The sequence below is a fragment of the Pelophylax lessonae genome (assembly GCF_965119305.1).
Source record: "Pelophylax lessonae genome assembly, chromosome: 3".
Lineage (NCBI taxonomy): Eukaryota > Metazoa > Chordata > Amphibia > Anura > Ranidae > Pelophylax > Pelophylax lessonae.
In genome coordinates this window covers 625,854,372-625,871,348 of record NC_138770.1, presented here as the reverse complement: position 1 = coordinate 625,871,348, position 16,977 = coordinate 625,854,372, and the positions used below count along the sequence as shown (strand labels likewise).

Below are 16,977 nucleotides of genomic sequence, written 5' to 3'. Positions count from 1 at the left end.
CGAAGCAATACCTATTACATTTTTCTTTTTGCGCCCCCCCCCCCCCCCAAAAAAAAAATTTTGAGCACCAGTGGTTAAATAGGGTTTTATGGCAGCTATACCCTGGTATTTTCTTACAGGGCGGGCGGTCCTCTTTCACATAAAAGTGGTCCCAGTGGCAGATTCGCCACGGGATCACTTTTATGGGCGGTGGGAGAGGTGAGGTGCCCTCCCACCGCTTCCCGGACGTTTTCCCCACTTACCGGAGCCGTCAGTAGCAGGGAAAATAACCCGGTCTGTTGTAGTCCCAGGCAGGAAGTCGAGTGAGGGCAAGCTGCCTCCTACTCAACTCTATGGTCTTGGAGGACCGGAGCAACGTCATACGTCGCTGCCTCCCAACGGCCTTAAAGGGCCCATTTTTTTTCATGCTGAAACAAAAAAGACATTTTCTTTTATTGCTTTTAGGTGTAGATGTGAGATCTGAGGTCTTTTTGACCCCAGATCTCACTCTAAAGAAGCCCTCTCGCTCCCCGCTGAGAGAGAACGACGGTCTGCTCTTGTAAACACAGCAGACCATTGTTCTCCCTGGAATGATCCTAGGGCATCTGTGTTCCTCCTATATAGGATCACAGGTCTCTGTGTTGATTCCACAAGTCCCTCCCCCCATACAGTTAGAAAACACTCCCCTAGGCATACACTTAACCCTTTGATCACCCCTGGGTTAACCCCTTCCCTGCCAGTGTCATTATTACAGTAAAAGGGCATATTTTTAGCACTGATTACTCTAGTAATGTCACTGGTCCCCCCAAAAGTGTCAAAAATGTCAGTTAGGGGTCCGATCTGTCCGCCACAATCTTGCAGTCCCGCCAAAAATCGCAAATCGTCGCCATTACTAGGAAAAAAATAAATAAATAAATACAAATTACATAAATCTTTCCCCTAGTTTGTAGACGCGACAACTTTTGTGCAAACCAATCAGCTTATTGGGATTTTCTTTTTACCAAAATTATGTAGCAGAATACAAATTGGCCTAAGATGATAAAAAAAATTAGATTTTTAAATATTTTTTTATTGGGAATGTTATTTAGCAGAATGTGAAAAAATATTGTTGTTTTTTTTTAAGAATCGTCATTTTTTATTGTTTATAGCGCAAAAAATAAAAATCGCAGAGGTGATCAAAAGAAAGCTCTATTTGTGGGAAAAAAAGGACATAAATTTTATTTGGGTACAATGTTGCATGACCGCGCAATTGTCCGTTAAATAACGCAGTGCCGAATCGCAAAAAAAGGTCTGGTCATTAAGGGGGTAAAACCTTTCGGTCCAGAAGTGGTTAATCTGCCCAACAACAAATTGGCCAAATACAAAGAAAAAAAGAATCCGAAATGCACCAAAAAATTCTTGTTCGAAAACACGGAAAGCTCAGCAAAAAGCATTGCTGAAACGCTCAAAGCAACATGCATTGGAGTGAATGGAGCTTTAGGTATAATTTAAGATCAATGGCATGGATTGTCACAGGTAACACTGCCTCTGCTGCAGGAGATGGGGGCTATCAAAAAGTTTCTAAGGGGCCCCATGATTAGTAGTTATACCCCTGGTTGTCTTCCTTCTGAAAATGCTAGATTCCTGGCTGTTAAGTTGTCCTTTTGCTATTAATACTCCCTTGGTCACTGAACAGAAGCAAGCATACAAGATATCCAAGGGAGGTGGAAGCCTATCAATTTTTTTATGTGGGGCCCTATGTTTGGTAGTTACAGCCCTTGTTGTCTTCCTTCTCTTCTAAAAATGCTAATTTACTGGCTGTTAAGTAGACCTTTTGTTTTTAATACTCTCTCTCTTTAATACTTAATCAGGAGAAAGCATGCTAGTTATTCAGGTGAAGCCTATCAAAATGTTTCTGTGGAGCCCCATGATTAGTAATTACACCCCTGGTTGTCCTTCTTCTGAATATGCTAGTTTCCTGGCTGGTAAATTGACCTTTCGACTTGAATACTCTAACCACTGATCAGGAACCAGCAAGCAAATTAGTTGGGTGGGGGGGGGGGGGTTGTTAGCCCATCAACATTTTTCTATGGGGCCCCAATGAATGCTAGTTTCCTGGCTGTAAAGTTAACCTTTTCTACTTGAATAATCTGAGTTACTGATCAGGAACCAGCAATCAAGTTAGCCAGGCAGGTGGAGGGTTTAGCCCATCAAAATTTGTATATGGGGCACCACGATTAGTAGTTATGCCCCTGGTTGTCCTTCTGAAAATGCCAGATTCCTGGCTGTTAAATCGACCTTTTCTGCTTGAATAATCTGAGTCACTGATCAGGAACCAGCAATCGAGATAGCCAGGTGGGGAGTGGAGGGTTTAGCCCATCAAAACTTTTCTATGGGGCCCCACGATTAGTAGTTATGCCCCTGGTTGTCCTTCTGAAAATGCCAGATTTCTGGCTGTTAAATTGACCTTTTCTGCTTGAATAATCGGAGTCACTGATCAAGAACCAGCAATCAAGTTAGCCGGGTAGGGGAGGCTGGAGTATTTAGCCCATCAAAAAAATGTTTTATGGGGCCCCATAAATAGTTGTTATGCCTGGTTGTCTTCCTTCTGAAAATGCTAGTTACTTGGCTGTTAAATTGACCTTTTCTGCTTGAATAATCTGAGTCAATCAAGTTAACCGGGCGGGGGGTGGAGGGTGTAGCCCATCGAAATTTTTCTACGGGGCCCCATGATTAGTAGTTATGCCCCTGTTTGTCTTCCTTCTGAAAATGCTAGTTAGCTGGCTGTTAAGTTGACCTTTTGGTTTTCATACTCTTTAATCCACTGATCAGAAGCAAGTATGCAAGAAAGTCAGATAAAAGTCAGATGGCCATCTGGGCATCCTTGGTCTGGGGTGGCAAGCAGGTCAGCACCACCGCTGATCAGGTTTCTCTTATGGCAGATTTTATGGCCATCTTACGACACATAAACGAAATTTTAAAGTAAACATTTTCAACAATACTGAACCAATCGGCTTAATAATAAATATTAAGAATATGCTACTTACTTGTGACACAACAATCAGATCAGTGATGACGGGGAGGAACTAAAAAGATGATGTAGTGTTTTGGTTTCGTCTTCTGCTTCCAAAATGGATATTGATCTCTGAGTTGACACCGTGGCTGGCCCGGAACGACCTCCCCCGGTGCAGCGCTGGCAGCGCTCTCAGTTCCTGAGGCTCATGATGTTGCAAGAGATGAAGTGAGATCCAAGAAGAAGAAAGAAGAAAGCAGCATCTCTGCACTGTAATAAGGTGTTGTGGAGTTAAAGTCACACTCAGCAGGCAGAGAGCAGGGGACCCTGGTGGCTGCAGACAGTCTCCTATGGGCTGAGCTGTCACAGGAGCATTGGGAGAGCTTTCAGTGGTGACAACCAGATAATACAGAGTGAGTCAGTTGGAGGAGCAGTTGTGTGTAATGCAGATTAGCGGTAGGCAGGGAGCAGGCTGCGTGGGGCAGGTCAGATGCAGAGACAGACACTGAGCTGTCACTCTAATAATGGACTATCAGTGATGTCACATTACATCTGCAGGATGCTGCTGAGTTCCTATAGTGGGAGATCAAAGAGCGTCCAGTGTATTTTTAGTGACACCGTATTTGAACCTATTTCTGACACTTGTTGTTTACAAGTTAAAATCAGTATTTGTTGCTAGGAAATTACTTAGAACCCCCAAACATTTTACATATATATCACCAGTTCAGGAGTGTGCGCAATTTTAATCCATAACATGTTAGGTATTTATTTACGTAACATCATCTTTCACATTATACAAAAAATTGGGCTAACTTTATACTGTTTAGTTTTTTTTTACGATTCAGTGTTGTATTTTTTCCCAAACAATTGCGTTTGAAAGAACACTGTGCAAATACTGTGTGACATAAAATATATATATATATATATATATGTTAGCAAAGGCTCTGGAGAATAAAATAGTGGTTGTTGGAATATTTTATGTCACACAGTATTTGCACAGCGCTCTTTCAAACGCAATATTTTGGGAAAAAATACAACACTGAAAAAAAACTAAACAGTAAAGTTAGCCCAATTTTTTGTATAATGTGAAAGATGATGTCACGTAAATAGATACCTGACATGTTACAATTTAAAATTGAGCACACTCCTGGAATGGCGACAAATTACTATACTTAAAAATTTCCATAGGTGACGCTTTAAATTTTTTTAACAGTTACCAGTTTAGACCCAGTTCACACATACGCGATGAGGGAACCCCACAAATCCACCGAGGGTTCCCACATCGCATTCAACTCGCAGGCAGTTCACACTGCCATATGAGAATCGTTGGGGGTGTCAATACATAGTTAACGACACCCCCCAGAGCAGTTTGCATATTGCAGTGTGAACTGTCAGTTCGGAAATTAATTGGATCGCATGGGTGGGAACAGCCATGCGATCCGATTCTGGTGCGAACCCAAAAAAGGGTCCTGTGCGAGTTGTGTCCGAATCTGATGCAAATTCAGCCATGCAATCTGTGAGCAGTGCGCTGCAAATCACATGCAATGTCTGTCATCGCATATATGTGAACTGGCACTTAGAGTTACAGAGGAGGTCCTGTGCTAGAATTATTGCTCTCGCTCTAATGATTGGGGCAATACCTCACATGTGTGATTTTAACACCGATTACATTTGCGGGCGCGACTTACGTATGCGTTTTCTTTGATGCATGAGCTCACGGGGACGGGGGCGCTTTAACCACTTTACTACCAGTCACGTAACCTCTACGTCGGCTGACTTTGAGTGGTTATACCGGGATGATGCCTCTAGCTAGAGGCATCATCCCGGTACCGTTGTTTGAAGCCGACGGTCGGCTTTCCGTCGGTAACGATCAATGCGGCTCGGGAGCCGCTCGATCGTTACCCGGGGGGGCGGGAGGGGACGTCCCCCCCCTCCCGCCGCCTTCCGCGGCTTTGCTCGGGGCTACCGTCCCACCGGGAGCCCCGAGCACCCAGCCGGCACGTCCGCCGGCTGGATGGAGTCCCGATGAATGCCGGAAACGGCATCGATCGGGTCTCCGATGACGTAACCCGGAGGCGGCGTCCATGACGTCACTTCCGGGTTACTGTGCTGCAAAAGGCGGCAGATTTGAAAAACGGCTGTATGCAAAAATGCCGTTTTCGGCGTTTTGCATACAGGGAAGTGTAGTGGAGGGGTCTAGGGTCTTTTAGACCCTCGATCCCTCCATAAAGTGTACCTGTCACGACATATTGCTGTCACCAGGGATGTTTACATTGCTTGTGACAGCAATAAAAGTGATCAGATTTTTTTTTTTTTTAAAAACCTGTAATAAAGTTTAAAAAAAAAGAAAAAATAAATAGGAAAAAAAAAAAAAAAAAAATTTAGCCGTCCCCGTCACCGTTAGCTCGCGCACAAAAAAAAACGTATACGCAAGTCGAGCCGCAAATGAAATCGCTGTTCAAACCACACATGTGAGGTATCGCCGCGATCGCCAGAGCGTGGGCAATAATTAAAAAAAAAGAGCTACACTCTAACTCTAAACTGGTAACCGTTAAATAAATTTAAAGCGTCGCAGATTGAGATCTCTATTGACCGTAGTTTGTCGCCATCCCACGGGGGGGCGCAATTTTAAACCGTAACATGTTTGGTATCTATTTACTCGGCGTGACATCATCTTTCACAATATACAAAAAAAATGGGCTAACTTTACTGTTTAGTATTTTTTAAATGCAGTGAAATGTGATTTTTCAAATTTTTTCCAAAAAAATGGCGTTTTAAAGACCGCTGCGCAAATACCGCGTGACAAAAAATTTTGCAATGACCGACATTTTATTCTCCAGAGTCTTTGCTAAAAAAATATATATAATGTTTGGGGGTTCTAAGTAGTTTTCTAGGAAAAAATACTGGTTTTAACTTGTGAACAAAAAGTGTCCGAAATAGGGCTGGGGCTAAAGTGGTTAAAAAAAAAAAATGTTTCCTATTTAATTTATTTTATTTTTTATTTTTTTCACTGTTCCTTTAAAAAAAAAAAAAAAATATGATCACTTTTTTGCTGTCACAAGCAATGTAAACATCACTTGTGACAGTAATAGGCAGTGACAGGAACTCTGGAGGGGTCTAGGGTAAAACAAATACACTATATTGTCAAAAGTATTGGGACGCCTGCCTTCACACACACATGAACTTTAATGGCATCCCAGTCTTAAATCTCGTACACACGATCAGATTATCGGATGAATTTTCTTTCGTTTTTTGTTGCATGCTAGTCTCATGGAAAGTGAAGAGGTTATTTTCATACGAAAATTCTCGTACGACAGAATTCAACTTCAGAAGTGATGTCATGTGTTGAATTGTTTTGTATGTGTTCTTCAGTTTCCAATCATGCCTAGTCTTGCTCTTACAATTTTTTTCGGACGAAAACTGTACTAACTAAAATCGGACGTTTTGTTGACATACGATAAAAATTTTTTAGCCTGCACATCCAGTTTTTTGTCGTCTGAAAATTCGCAATCAGATGTCGAAAGCACTATACTAACAATCCGAAAATCGGCAGATCATTAGTCGGACGAAATTTTACTTCCGATTTTCATATCGTGTGTACGGGCCTTAAGTCCGTAGGGTTCAATATTGAGTTGGCCCACCCTTTGCAAATAAAACAGCTTCAACTCTTCTGGGAAGGCTGTCCACAAGGTTTAGGAGAGTGTCTATGGGAATGTTTGACCATTCTTCCAGAAGCACATTTGTGAGGTCGGGCACTGATGTGGGACGAGAAGGCCTGGCTTGCAGTTTGCGCTCTAATTCATCCCAAAGGTGTTCCATCAGGTTGAGATCAGGACTATGTGCAGGCCAGTCAAGTTCCTTCACCCCAAACTCGCTCATCCATGTCTTTATGGACCTTGCTTTGTGCAATGGTCCAAATCATTTGGTGGAGGGTGGATTATGGTGTGGGGTTGTTCTTCAGGGGTTGGGCTTGGCCCCTTAGTTCCAGTGAAGGGAACTCTTAAACTGTCAGCATACCAAGACATTTTGGACAATTTCATGCTCCAGACTTTGTAGGAACAGTTTGGGGATGGCTCCTTCCTGTTCCAACATGACTTCACACCAGTGCACAAAGCAAGTCTCCACTAAGATACAAGTCAGATTTTGAGCATCCCCTGCAACAAAAATTCAATTTTTGGTGAGATACTATCAAAGGGAAATCACGTCTAAAGGGATGCAGACCCTGTCACTCTCCTCATTGGAGCCCTGCAGGTGCAGCAGCTGATTGATAATTATAAAACCACTCCTATACAGCACATAGACACAGACAAACAAACAGGGATTTCTTCATAATAACAAAAGGTAGGAATCTGCAACAAAGTTCATTAAAATCCTTGCAATGTACAGAGATCACTCAGGGGGAATGCTTTTTTCTCAACTAAAGTGGAGTTATTCTTTAAAGCTCAACTCCATAAATGAGGAAAAAAAGGGTGGGCCAACCCCCCGGACTGCGTTATGTGTTTAGAGGAGGCAAAATAAGAAGAAATACTTACCGTATTCTACACTACAACAAGTCCCTCTAGCGGTGCAACCGGTATCCCCACAGCCTCGCTCTCGAGATGGTGTCAAAGTATCTCATGTAGCCTTTTGTGCATTGAGCTTTGCACATTGTGACGTGTTTGTTGCATGTTCTTTCGCACAGAAAAACATGTCTGTTTATTTCTGGTACCGCAAGTGTGATGTGTTTTTAACGTATTCTTGTATGTTTAATGTGTAACTCCATTTTTGTTGAGAAAAAAACATTCCCCTCCGGGTGATCTCTGTACATTGCAAGGATTTTAACAAACTTTGTTGCAGATTCCAACCTTTTGTTATTCTAAAGAAATTGTTTGTTCCTCTGTGCTAAGTGGGTCAAATGGGAGTGGTTTTATAATTATCTATCAGCTGTGGCAGCTGCAGGGCTCTAATGAGGAAAGCTGCTGGCCCTGCATCCCTTTAGGCCCTTTTCACACTTGAAAGTCATGTGATTTTACTGTGATTTTGTTTCCGCGATTTTACCGCGATATTGACGCGATTTTGATGCAATTTTGACTGAGTTGGTAGCAATGCCTATGTCTTTGGATCTCAAAACGCATTACAAACAGGTCAAAGTAGTGCAGGACTGTTTTGAAGTTGCTGCAACTTTAAGCTGCGCATATATGAATGGGTATAATTGGAAAAATGCCGAACGACATGTTGTGCAACTCAGATGTCCAAAGTTGCATGACAAGTTGCACAAGTGTGAAAGGGGCCTTAGACGTGTTCCTATTGGGAGTATCTCACCAAAAATGACATTTTTGTTGCAGGGAATGCCAGAAATCTGACTTGTATCTTAGTGCAGACTTCTGAGAAAATTGGTGAGCCAATCACACAAACAGGAAATGATGTTTCTGTGGTCAGTATATATTCTGTGTACAGAACAGCTCCAGGTAGCCATATTGCATTGCAATTTCAGAAAATACAACAGCTGCAGATTGAAAAGGAAAGGTCATTTTTAATAAAATTTAATTATTATTATTTCAGGTACTTATATAGCGCTGTCAATTTACGCAGCGCTTTACATATACATTACACATTCACATCTGTCCCTACCCTCAAGGAGCTTACAATCTAAGGTCCCTAACTCACATTCATACATACATAGTAGGGCCAATTTTATACAGGATCCAATTAACATACCAGCATGTCTTTGGAGTGTGGGAGGAAACCCACGAAGGCACAGTGAGAACATGCAAACTCCAGGCAGGTAGTGTCGTGGCTGGGATTCGAACCAGCAACCCTCTTGCTGCTAGGTGAAAGTGCTAACCACTACACCACTGTGGCGCCCCAATAACAATATGACTTGTGTCACAGTTGTATACGCTATATTGTTTTTCTTTATTTGCTATTTTTTTTCCCCCACGAAAGTGGAGTTACCCTTTAAGAAACATGTGAAAAAAACATGTCACCTTTGTGGTACCATAAATATACAGACGTGTGTTTGCACTTACCTCTGTGGGTGATACAGTCTTATCTGGGGAAATCCGCATCCAATTCGAATTTATGTGAACCCGACCTTTATCAGAATATGTATACTGAGCTGATCACAGCAAACTAGATCACATAACCATCTTATGGCCCATACACACGATGGGAAAATCAGACGACAGATATCCATTTTTCTTTGCATGCTAGTTGCATATCAAAAATGAAGAGATTACTAGAGTTACGAAAATTCTCGTACGACAGATTCAAAAATCATAAGTGATGTAATGTGTTGTAGGTTATTTGCATTGTATTTTTCGAATGACAACTGTACTGATTAACCACTTCAGCCCCAGAAGGTTTACCCCCCATTCATGACCAGGCCATTTTTGTGCGATACGGCACTGCGTTACTTTAACTGACAATTGCGCGGTCATGCGACACTGAACCCAAACAAAATTGATGCCCCTTTTTTTTCCACAAATAGAGCTTTTTTTTGGTGGTATTTGATCACCTCTGCGGTTTTTGTTTTTTGCAATATAAACAAAAAAAAGACAGACAACTTTGAAAAAAAAAAAAAATAATAATTTTTACTTTTTGCTATAAACACATCCAGTAAAAAATCTAATTTCTTCATCAATTTAGGCCAATGTGTATTTTGCTACATGTTTTTGGTAAAGAAAAATGTATTGCGTCTACAAACTATGGGATACCTTTATGGAATTTTTTTTTCCATTTTTTTTTTTTTTACTAGTAATGGCGGCGATCCGCGTTTTCTCAGGACTAAAACATTGCGGCGGACAAATCTGACACAAAATGACACTTTTTGGAGACCAGTGACACCAATACAGTGATCAGTGCAAAAAAAAATAAATTAATGAAAAGTTTTTATTTATTACATTTTTTTAAACGAGTAATGGCGGCAATCAGCGACTTATAGCGGGACTGCGATATTGAGGCGGACAAATAAGACACCTAACTGACACTATTGGACACTAATAAAGTGATCAGTGCTAAAAAAAATATGCGCTATCACTATACTAATGACACTGGCAGGGAAGGGGTTAACATCAGGGGCGATCAAAGGGTTTAATGTGTTCCCTGGGAGTGCTTTCTAACCGTGTGGGGGAGGTGCTTTGACTGAGGGAAGACAGAGATCCATATTCCTGTTTAGCAGAAACACAAGATCTCCATCTTCCCCTCTCACAGAATGGCGTTCTGCCTTGTTTACATAGTCAGAGTGCCGTTCTGCCTCTCTCACATATGATCGTGGGGTGCTGGCGAACATCGGGCTAACCGGACCCACTGATTGGCTCCCGCTGTGTCCAATCACAGCAGAAGCGGGTTGCTGGTGGCGCGCACATGCACCCAAGCCCCAGTGCACGAAATAACGTACTGGTAGGTAATCTCACACAGGAGGGCCAACCTGCCGCAGTATATCTGCTTGGGGCGGTAAAGAACTGGTTAAACGAAAATCGTATGATTTGTTATCATAGGAGAAAAATTTTCGTGCTCGTCAGATCGGATAATATCGAATAAACTGTTGTGATCGACTCTCGAAAGCTGTGTACGAACGATCAGATTATCATACGATCGCTTCGAAAGCTGTATTTTTTGTCCGATTTTTGGATCGTGTGTACGGGCCATTGACATCTACATTCACATCTAGGGGTTGCTATTTTTACAGGCGTTTTACATTACAGGCGTTTTACAGGTGTTTTTTCAGGTCTTTTACAGGCGTTTTTGCAGCGTTTTTTTGTGCAGGCATTTTTAGGTTGACAAGTGACCAATGAAAAAAAATAAAAACGCCTGTAATCTGCCAAAAAAAAGAAGCTCATGTACTTTTTTGAGTGACGGGCGTTTTGCTTAAGGCGACAGAACGCTTAGATGTGAACAGGGGCCATTGAAATAAATGGGATTTGTCTTGTTTGGCGTTTTTAGAGCTAAGGATTTGTCCCGGTTCACACTGGGGCAACTTGTCAGGCCACTTAGCCGCCTGACAAGTCGCGCTCCATTCAGTGCAATGGAACCGTTCTAATTGGAGTAACTCAAGTCACTCCGACTTAGAAAAAGGTTCCTGCCCTACTTTGGGGGTGACTTGCATTGACTTCTATTAGAGAAGTCGTTTGCAAGCCCCGCTGAAGTCGCGCTGCATGGGGCAGCTTCAGAGTTGGGCAACTTTGAAGCCGCCCCAGTGTGAACCCAGCCTTAGAGCAGAAAATCGCCCAGAAACACCTAGATGTGAATTGAGCCTAAAGCTGGATACACACTATACAACTTTTGTTGTTAGATTTCCTTTAGATTTACCTTCAACTATGTAGTGCAAGGACCTGCCTGATTGCATACAAATTTATAGTGTTTAGGTTTGACCTCATATTATATGGTTTTAGTAAATCTAAAGGAAAAAATCTAAAATTGTATAGTGTGTATCCAGCTTAACTGATTGAAAAACCCCAAAGGCCCCTTTCACATAGGGAGTCCGTCATGCGGACTCCGTTTTTCTCAGCTGGGATCGATGCGCCGATCCCCGCTGAGCAGGAGGATGACAGCTCTGTCTCCACACTGTGTGCGGAGACAGAGCTGTCAGGTCCCCATGCATCTCTATGGTGGAATCGGATGAGAACGGACCATCTGTCTGTTCTCATCTGATCCGATCCGCCAGACCAATGGAAAATAGGGTTTCCATCCGTCCAGTTTTGACGGATCGGATCGGATGTCAGTGGACATGTCTCTGCTGACATCCGATGCCCCATAGAGATGCATGGGGCATCTGTTCAGATCCTGCCCGCTAGTGTGAAAGGGGCCTAAGAGTCGGCTCACACTATGGCGACACGACTTCGGGGGCGACTAGTGAAGTCGCCGTGCACCGCGACTTCGGCGCGACTTGCACGGACTTCACATAATGGAAGTCAATGCAAGTCGCTCCGACTTCGGTCAAGAGTAGTGCAGGAACCTTTTTCTAAGTCGGAGCGAAATGAGTCGCTCTTATTAGAACGGTTCCCATAGCACAGAATGGAGCACGAAGCCTGACAAGTCACAGTAGTGTAAATCGGCAGTAAAAGCCTATATATTGATTATCAGTAAATGATCCAGCTGTGGCAGGACTCCATTCATGCCTGGGCTCTATGCTGCGGGAGCTCCCAGTACACCCTCTGCACTGGGAGGGCTGGAAGGACTGGGATAATGGCTTTAGCATCTCCCTAAAGTATAACCTATGAGACCCGGCACTCCAGTTTATCATTGCCCGCTACCATGGAGACCAATCTAAGCCTATTTATCCACTATGAGTATTATCTACAGAGAGACAGCATGTTTAACACCAAAAAAAAACAAAAAACCCTCAGATCAGATTAACTGCGCAGGAGGCGCTTAATGAGACGGCTTAACCCCTTCATGTTCAGCCATGATGTGAGCTCTGTTTCTGGTGACCCCCCCCCCCCCCTCATCTTTAGCTGTGAAATGCAAGTCGAATTTCATTAAAAAGTCTTACTAAAACCATATAATGTGCCGATCGCCGTTCCAGCATCCTCACTATAGTTTTACCAAAACGGTCTTCCTCCAAATCAAAGTGCAATCAAATCATAGGCAGCTCTTCACTAATTCCTCCACCAGCAATAAATCCATAAAGCAGGTCAGCCAGGGACTCTAATGCTGGCAAACTATAGGAAAAATGGAAAAATCGTTCAAAATACATTTAGAAAAACGAACACTCGGTCGTGAGAACAGACGATCGTGCCATCATGTAATGACCGATAAATCATTCAATGGACATAAATGAATCCGTTTTTTGTTTGTTTTTTCACATATACCTAGTGCAAACAGTTTGGACGAGATACACAATAATCTTTCAATTTATTGTTCATTTGGCAGAAAATTTCCAAACTTGTCCTTCGTTTTTTTCGGCTCAAAGACATCACAACCGACTACTGATTTGTGCCCATGAACTGGCCGAAAAACAAACAAAGGCCCCTTTCACACGAACGATCCGATCAGATCCGCCTGTCAGTTATTTTGGCGGACCTGATCCTCCATGCATCCCTATGGGGCAGTGGATGTCATTTAACCGCTGCCATCCGCATCTGATCTGAACGGATGGAAAACCCTATTTTCCATACTTCCAGCGGATCGGATCGGATCGGATAAGAGCGGACAGGCGTTCTCGTCCGATTCCCCCATAGAGAGCAGCGGGGCTCTGACATCTCACACAGTGCAGAGACGGAGCTGTCATCCGCCTGCTCAGTGGGGATCGGCGGATCGATCCCCGCTGAGCAGAGAACGGACCGCACCGCACCGGACAGCGGATCGTGTGAAAGGATCCAAACTGTTCAAATGACTGAATTTCGGCCAGCATTAGCCCCTGCTCACACCGGAGCGACTTGTCATGCGATTTTACAGGTCAAAGTCGCTCCCTATTGTCAGCAATGGCATCAGTGTGACGCCCACTTTGTTGAGCCGCATTGATGTGAAAAAGTAGTTCCTGCACTGCTTTTGGTGATTTCAGGTGCAACTTGCACAGACATCTGTACATGAAGCCGCACAGATGTCTTCCAAGTCGCACTGACATGTGGCTTTGAAATGGTGTGATTTTAGAGATGCATTAAATGTGTATGAGGGCTATACTTGGCGTGGAAGGGGGGAGGGGGGGTAAAAACAGGTGGCTGAAACACATTTTTCCATCCCCTGAGCTGCAAAGGCAGCTGTACGGATGTATATACATGCTATGGTTGCAATGCTTTGCATCATGGTAAAATCGATCCCTCCAGTTGCATTCCATGGACCCGTGGGGTTTAACAGGCAGTGAGGAGAAAACATATTGCCTCCTCACTGCCTGTCAAACACCAAGACCTTTGAACTATTGAACAAATATGGATCACTCTTTAGAGGGCAATGCTTGTGGAGGCTTGGGCTCCTCCTGTTTTGATCAGCAGGGGATCGGTCTGCTTGTGGGGGGAGCCTAAATGCCCTGCACATGGGGGTTCCTTTTCTGATGTACGGGCTCACCAATGCATGGGACCGGGTGGGGCCACATTCATGTGACAGTCAACATTAAGGTGGTACTCCGGTGTAGAGATGAGCCGTACAGCTGTGTAACATACAGAGCTCCACTGTGAAATATCACATCCCATGTCACTGCACACCTTGACTTACAAATGTAGCATTTAGGAGGGACACCATTGAGCCTATGTCCTGCTCTACCAGTTTAACATATATCTGCCCCCTCACTCCCAGTGACAGAATGGGGTCCCGCTGTGCACTAAGCGCAGACCTCATGCACGCACTTATAAACTCATAAACTTCCCGTACAGATACATGAGGTCTCCGTACTGCTGGTTTGGTCGTGATTGCTTTTGGGGAACTGGCCACTAGGGAGGGAGCCAGAGCACCGACCCCCACTCCCGGAGGACCTATCATCTACTCTATGCTGTCCAGCTGCTATTATACCATCACCAGTTTGTGGTTACCAGTAGCACCTACACTCCTTCACCAATTCTTCTGTTGAGTATACCCTTACTGGTGGCCTTCCTCTTCTAGCACAAACCAAAGAAGTTGGACCGCACTGGGAAAAATATGAAATCAAAGATGTCTTTTATTCCTCATAAACAAATCCATACAGAGAGTGCATAGAGAGACATGCCAGGTTGACGCGTTTCACGATATAGATAATCGCTTACTCATAACCACACAATGGAATATCGGTGATGGACTAGCATTTATAGGCAGAGTGTCAGCTGACAACACTGCGTTGTAATTGAACACACATGATTTAAATCAATACAAAGAAGTCTGCAAATTCGAGTCAAACACCTTTAAAACATATATTAAAAATATATATTTAATTTAAATATTTTAATATATGGTTTAAAGGTGTTTGACTCGCATTTGCAGACTTCTTTGTATTGATTTGATTCATGTGTGTTCAATTACAACGCAGTGTTGTCAGCTGACACTCTGCCTATAAATGCTAGTCCATCACCGATGTATGGATTCGTTTATGACGAATAAAAGACATCTTTGATTTCATATTTTTCCGAGTGCGGTCCAACTTCTTTGGTTTGTGCTAGTTCTGGATGGTGGATCTGACCAGCACCGGTCTACTTAGCCTAACCTGAGCGGCTTCCCTCTCCCATTCCTATGGCCTTCCTCTTCTACCCAGTGTGTGCTTTACAGGCCTTGTTCTTCTAATACGCTATGTACCTTCATACACCCCTTTAAATAACCTCAGACCAGGCTTAGAACAGTAATATGCTTCAGACCCCTTTCACACTGAGGCGCTAAAAAAAGCACCTGAAAAACTCACGAAAATGAATTTCTATTAATATCAATGAATGCTTTCAAACTGGGGCGGTGAATAAACTCCTGCAAGCAGCATCTTTGAGCATGTTTGGAGCGCTACAAAAAAGCACCCCTCTCCATTGAAATGAATGAGAAGCACCTCAAAAGCACTTCAAAAGCACCTCAAAATGGTTCTTTTGATTCACGTGACCTTCAAAAAAGTGCAGTTTTATGGGTAGTTTTCAAGTGCCTCAGTGTGAAAGCAGCCTTACTGAAGCTCTCGTAGCAATACAGACTCATAGTACAAGAATCGCAGTCTCATAGATACCGAACACGGTTTCTTCCAATCTATCCAATCTTGAGCTGCTCAAACATACCTTTGCAGATAAAAGTCCATAATTGACAGATTTTAAGTATTACCTTGGGGAGATGCAAACTTGAATACTGCAATCACTGAGCAGCAAATGATATCAAATGTATTTTGTTTAATACTTGTTTAATCTTTTCATTAACTTAAAGCGGAGTTCCACCCTTTTGCTTCTCCCCCCCCCCTCCGGTGCCACATTTGGCACCTGTTTTTGACAGGTACCCTGCCCCACTTCTGGGATACGGCAGTGCCGTCCCTCGGAGGTTTTCCTTCCCCTGCCGCAGAGCCAATAGGAATGCGCAGCGCGCTTTGCACATGCGCAGTAGGGGTCCCACCTGTGAAGCCGCAAGGCTTCACTGCGGGGATTCCCTTACCGACGATGGCGGCGGCAGCACCCAACAGCTGATGGAAACATCAGCTGCGGTGCTGACATCGCTGGACTCCAGGACAGGTAAGTGTCCTAATAATAAAAGTCAGCAGCTACAGTATGTGTAGCTGCTGACTTTTAATTTTTGGAGGTGGTGGAGGGGAAGGCGGAACTCTGCTTTAATCTCTTATCCTGTCCATGATGGGAACTATGCCCATGCCATGTCCCCTTTATTAAAGAGTTCTCTCCTATTTACATGTTTAAGGGGATATTTTGGATGTTTACTTGCATGAAATACATGACGAGGACCTCCACTCCCAATTATTTCCATAACTGGAACCAGAAAGGCCAGATAGCACCATCCTCTCTCTTGCATAGGGATCCATGGGTAACATACCTTACCACAACAGATAAACAAACTATTACCTAATGTGAAAGGGCGCAAACCCAGCACCTTTTTTTACCTGGTCAGAATAACTAGATAAAGTAAGTATTGACAAAACCCTACCAGTTTAATTATGTAGTGGGTGTGTTTCATTGATTTCGGATCAAATTGTTGCATTTAAGTCTTTGCTAGAAATATTAAACATAAAAGATAGGTTCGGGCTTAAAGATATGTTGATCTGTGACTTCTGACACATTTCCTCTCTCCTATTTGACTCATTTCCTAGTCTAAAACACCAGCTTTGGGGGTAAATTTGAGTGATTACAGGAAAGGAAATTGATTAATTTCCCTGGACTCCTGATATGTCTTGTATACTTACTGCGGGGCTGCCATTCAAAAAAGAAGTGGTGTTTACCGGCGCAGCTATTTAAGGAATCCTCATTGTACTAGGGTGTACTTTACTGCAAACCCAACATTTATCATGACCTGACTTTAGTGCATAGCTATATTTGAATCGTAATAACAACATCTTATCAGTAAGACATGTGCTATCTAATGATGTTAAGTCTCTTGCTGGTCGATAGTGAGTCCCGTTGTGCTGCTCAATTCTTGGACCGAAAAGTATGTCCTGT

General features: G+C 43.2%; 1 protein-coding gene across 1 annotated transcript in view; it reads right to left on the bottom strand.

Annotated features, from left to right (window-relative positions):
- The window catches only part of RD3 (RD3 regulator of GUCY2D), an 89,421-nt gene extending 86,038 nt beyond the window's left edge, over positions 1-3,383 (bottom strand). The window contains exon 1 of the mRNA XM_082251509.1: positions 3,006-3,383. The gene's annotated coding sequence lies outside the window, so the exon portion shown is untranslated. The remainder of the gene's footprint in view (positions 1-3,005) is intronic.
- Between the last annotated feature and the right edge of the window lie 13,594 nt (positions 3,384-16,977).